Source organism: Brachionichthys hirsutus, chromosome 2, assembly GCF_040956055.1.
Source record: "Brachionichthys hirsutus isolate HB-005 chromosome 2, CSIRO-AGI_Bhir_v1, whole genome shotgun sequence".
In the NCBI taxonomy this organism is placed as follows: domain Eukaryota; kingdom Metazoa; phylum Chordata; class Actinopteri; order Lophiiformes; family Brachionichthyidae; genus Brachionichthys; species Brachionichthys hirsutus.
In genome coordinates, this window is record NC_090898.1 from 11369120 (window position 1) to 11375119 (window position 6000).

Here is a 6000-nt window from a genome sequence, read left to right on the forward strand (position 1 = left end):
TCCATTAAAACCAAATCCTCATCAGCCCCAAATGTCCTTGAAACCACCGGTCTGACATTCTGCAAAGTGTCCTGCATGCACGCATCATGGCAGACTATTGTTTGGGACGCGTTGGTTCACAGATGAGAACTGCAGCCCGTGGGTCGCTTTTTTTTTTTTGTTTTTTACCAAATATTCCACGTATCCGGTGCGCATCAGAAGCCAAACTAACATGGCTGCTCCATTATGTTTGCGTGCACCTGAATACTAAATACTGAATAACCTTTTCCGCAATGACTTCCCTTTTGGAGTGAAGCATCTTTTATGCAGTATATGTATACACTGAACGGAACTCCTGTAAAAATCTGCAGGAGATTAACGGTTTATTCTCGTAAAGCCCAAGGCCTGTGATCACAGATGGTCTGGGATAAAAGCTGGTGCATGCAGTGTGTAACATTAAACATTTAGCACGAATAGGTGAAGTAAAAAGACAAGGTTGCATTTCGTCCTGAAGTGGTGCATATATTACATTCCATAATGTGATAAATTAATGTGGAGTAAAGTATGGATGAGGAGTGATGAGGAGATTCTATGTTCCAATAGATTATGACTAAATTTAAATACAGGCAAGACCCCCCCCCCCCTAACTAATTATAATTTGATACCTAGTCTCGCTCTGATTTTACTTCCTTTCTCCTCCAAAATTGTTTTTTTTTTTTTTACAAATTGACAAACGTGGGCCTGCGTCCTGCGTCCTGCATGCAGCCAGGCATCAAGCGTCCTTGATAAATCCAGAGCAACATCTACGCTTGTTTACATAATTCATTGCAACGGAGTTCCAATAAAAATCCTCCAGTAATATATTGATTTCTCTCCCGGAAGAAAATGCTATTGGATTTTCAGGAGTTTCTTCCTCCTCCCTCCTCCTTGCTCCCTCATCCTTGCTCCTTGCTCCTGGTCTCTGCCTCCCACCGTTGGCTGAACAAAGAGATGGAGAGGAGGAACCGCCAGAGTTGTTTATAGGATGCTTCCCTTCCTCACCATAACGGAGCCTTTGCAATCGCAAATGGTTCTTTCTTCAAAGACAAACGCAATTATTAACTATTTTAACAGACCTCTGTATTGTCTCACCCCCCCCCCCCCCCCGTCGAAATCTACATGTCAAAGCGAGCTTCCCACATTTACACGCATGCAGGTCACTTCTCTGATGCGATGCATTTGCTCGGTTTATTTGTCGGCTGGTTCCCCTGCTGCCAAAAAATAAAATAAAAATAAAAATACAGTTTACGCAGCCTGCGTCGCGGCCCTGCGTCGCGGCCCTGCTCTACAGGAGGCGCGTCCTCTGTCCGGGTAAATCCACGATCCTTTGTTCTTACTCTCGTATAGTTGCAGTATCCTCCATCTATACATCGGGCTGTGGCTCCGTTTCGATTTTGGCGCAGGCCTTTATCTGTGCGGGAAAACGCACGCATGGCTTTATCCTCCGCATCTGTCCACGGACGCGCCGACGACGCAGAGAGAAGAGCCCGAATGTGAACCGAATTGCAGTTTCTTTTTTCCTCCCTTCTCACGTCTCTCCTTCTGCAGAGCCGAGCGGCCTCCACATCTCGGGCTGAATGGGGGGGGGGTCCCTGCGCATATTCAGGCCCCATTCATTCAGCCTATACTGTCTAACGGTCTTTGGGCAGCAAATGCTCCCCCCATCAGGGGGTCGCAGCCCCCTCATTACACCCCCCCAATCCCAACACGCAGCCCCCCCCCCCCCCCACCCGACAATAGCTCCAACAAAAGGGAGAGGAGAATCGGCCCCAACGGTACGAGCTGCGGCCCCCGGACTTTTGAGGTGCGCTGGGAAAATATTCCCGAACGTGCCGTGTTTGGTGTTTAACGCCGAGCTGTCACCAAGAAGCGTTTCAAAGCAAATCTATTGGTGCGTTTTAAGGCCCACTTTCTGCCCGGCCGTCTCCCAGAACTCCATTATTGGAGCAGGTGGAGCTTGGCGCGCTATTCAAAAATAAAGGTTCAAATCAGGTGAAGAACCGCGCTGTCTCTCCAGCCATTACGCGCCGCCACTGCCGGGTGAACGTAAAACCGGCGCATATACAGCTCAGTGCGACGTGTCCCAAGCAGGTTTGGATCCTTTGAGTGAAATCATCACGCCGTTAATGCAAATAATCTTTTAATGTAAAAAAACAAACAAAAACAAAAACAATTTAATCACGTATACCTGATGTCACATCAGAAAAACACAGCACATTTTTGGCGATCATAATTTGAAGGATGTGTCTGACATTTTAATATTTGTGGAATCGTGATCGTGTTTATTCACTTGTAAACACGCAAGGCAACAAAATCCGTCATAAACATATAAAGTATAACTCTGTTAGTAAGCCTAAACTTATAATAATAATAATAATAATATTAATAATAATAATAATAAATGTGGAGAGTCATCATACCGCTTTCCGACATGCTGTTGAACGCACAGCTTCTCCATCCGTCGGGAGGACGGAGAGGTCAGCGCCGCGGCCGGCTCGGCAGCTTCGTGCTATGAGCCTGTGACGCGGCTCCAAAGCAGTTTAGCATTTAGCAGAACCTCAACACAGCACACAAAATCTATATCTCACCGTCATCACGCACGTTTTGAGGGTTTTTATAATTATAATAGTTGTGTTACTTTGGAAACTCATCATAAATTATTTTTTTCTTCCCACCTTAGTTGTCAAAGTGCTCCTGTTATTTTAATTTTTTAGCCAGCTATACAGGCTAAAAATACTTAATATTAGATAATAGCTCTATGAAAAACAAACAATTTGGTTGAATATTTTTTAAATGCAAATAATTACCTTCAAAACCTGCACAAAGTGTATCTCAGAGAAAAGAAATTAGGCTCTGCTGCAATTTTTCCCTTCAATCTCCCACACTTTTCCTGCTACTTGTTTTGAGAGCCATATAAAGAGGCGTAATTTTGCAAACATTTCTTAAGTGCAGAGAGCCAGAAGGACCCTCTTGTATTGTCCAGGGAGAGAAAGAGAAACACATTTACAAAAGAATCCATTGTTCCTAGTGAACAATTCAAGGGGCCTAGTAAGCTGTCCTCCGCGATCAGGCAGTCGACCGCTGATTTGAATGCAAGGGGCCCCCTCCAAGGAGAAATGGTAATAAATGGCAATATATAACAAACAGTTGCATATGGGACAGGGCAAGTCAGCTACCAGGTCCCATACTCAGCACAGAGAGAGAGAGAGAGAGAGAGAAGATGGAACATCTGGATAAAAACTTTAACTTTTACCAATGTGGTTGTCATGGTCACAGGTATAGCTTCCTATAATGATGTACACATATCTAAAATAAATAAATAAAATAAAAATAGAATTATACCAATTAAAAAAATATATTAATATGAATCAAAGGCATCTCTTATATCCATAATTATTTCTACATCCACATGTGTACACCTGATATGACAGGTGATGCTGAATTAAGTCTTTCCTTCCACTAAAACCTGAGCCATGAGATTCCTGTTTTTTACAGGCTTTATTATTATTATTTTAAATTGTTAGTTAGTTAGTTTAGTTTGAAATCCCAGCATTTAATTTAATTTTATTTTATTTTATATTTCACCTTCTACTCCTTATGACAAGTAGCTTTCAAGCAATATAATATCAAACATGGAGACAGAAGGCACAAAATCAAATCAAAGGTTGCTTTGCTAAATATTCAAAGTTGTACTAAAGTCATTTTTGCATGTTGAAGGTGACTCTGACTGTCGACTGATTTTGGCTGCACAAAGTAGACTAACCCAAAGTCTCAAATGCCACTGTTCATCATTCCACGCTGAAATAAATTAGACAGCGCTGGACAATTGACTTTCCCTCGTGAGTCCACGAACAATGACATTTCCGTGCACACACACACACATCCACATCATTATCTATTTTGGATGTTTAACGGTGAATGAATTACGACTGTCCTTTGCATTCTGGATTGGATATCAATACTGTTGAGCCACATGACCGGCGAGGAGAGCATCAGCAATAATATGGAAGTCCTTGACTCAGTCTGATAAATGTTATGAGCTGTGTGCATTGATCTGTTCACGACGCATCCAGGAAAGAAGGACCACCACACATGTATGCAAGTCTGTTTCAGTATCCATCGTGTTCATTTGAAAATGCTGCTAAATTCACGTCCTCTTTGAACGCTCCTTAAACATGAGTTTCTGTACACATTCAAGTCAGAATGTGTACCGATAAGATTGATTTAAATCAAATGTATAAAATTCACATGTGTGCATTTTAAATGTGTGTGTGTGTGTCTGTGTTTATGTGGTGAAATCTTCCCTCATATTGTATGAGGGAAGCTGCTCCTCTGTCATTTACGCCAGCATGACGTGTCAGGAGGCCGGAGAAGGAATATTCACCTGAGCAGGATGCTTAAAAATAAATGGGAGCGTTAACTGCATTCCTAGTTGTTCCTAACTAAACAGGTCTAATTCCAATGAGTGTAATGTGTTGACAGCAAATAGAGAAGGTGACTTCTGAGGTGAGTTTTTTCACAAATCCTGTATGTCATCTGCTCACATGAAAACAAAGGTGCACATTTAACATCCCTTCAAAGCGCGGCTCTTCCTGATGCTCACCCAGACCTGATGCTGCATGCGGAGTTACACATGCACACACATGAAACGAAAGCAAAGCAAAGCTGCATCCATTTAATAAAGGTACGCACGTTTCTATACTTGCATGCACTGTGCACTCTAAAACTTGCCTTTTGTGTCACATTTGCAGTCTGCATTAACCGTGCAATGAACCTGCAGCTCTGCCAAACTTCATCAGGGACAGAGAAAAGGCAAGAAAGACATGAATGTGGGAACAATATAGGTACAGTATTACAATTCTTTATATAAATTTGTGCTTCATATTGTTTCATTTGAATTTAAAAAGAAAAATGTTTTTCCTCCAGCTGGTGTATGTTTTGTGTTTTGCTGAATATGCGGTGTTAAATAATAAAAAATGGAATGAGAGTGATTACCCAACATGAACTCCACGGACTCACCCCTGCGACCTCTTCCATCCCCCACATTCTTTTTTTTTTTTTGCAGATTGGGTAGGCCCCAGTGAAGAGGTGCAGGCTTTGGTGCATCAGAGAGGTTTTGCATACAGCTGACAAAATTCTGAGGCGACTCCACTGACAGGATTCTAGAAATGATGGAAAGTGTGACCAAACACTTTTCATTGTATTATAATTTTAGAGGTGAAAATAAGATTGGAAATCAGACGGGAGGTTCTGCTTTAGATTATGTAAATAATAAGAGATTTATTGCATGTTCCAGAGAAACGGCACGACCGAGTAAAAGACAAGCATTTCTGCAAGTTTCCGTGCATCATTTTATTGCTGTAAACAATAGAATAGAATAGAATAGACTTCATTGTCATTGACAGCGCAGTACAAGCACGGTATGTCAATGAAATTGCGTTCGATGAGTGACCATGTAGGGAATGTGAGAACACGGGAAAAATATATATGATACATCTCCTGAAATGGGCTCAACAGTAGCAAATGATTTTGAGCCTACTACACACTCACAGTGTACAAAATATCTCAATTATTTTTGGATTTTGCTTAGTTTAAGTTACATTGAAACAATTTTCAAAGGAAAAATGCCGTATTTCACCTCATAATAAACAACCATGTATTTCTGATGTTGCCATCCTATAAGAACTTCAAAAGTTTGCATGTTTGCAGCGATAAGGTTGATGAGGCCGTTCGCACACAGTTTTCTTCCCTGTCTGTTGCTGCCACATATATTGGCACGGTGCAGCATGCGTTGAGTCTAATGAGCATTATGGAGTATCTGGAGGAACTGTTTTGTCCCCCCCCATAAGGAGATTATAGATGATTGGTTTTATCGACTGGCCTCGGCTGCGGTTATCAGGGTGACTCTCATAGCAGAGAGTCACGCTTTTGTCCCTCCTTCATTGTTCTTCCAGGCCCTCTAGACCATGCCCTGATATGAAT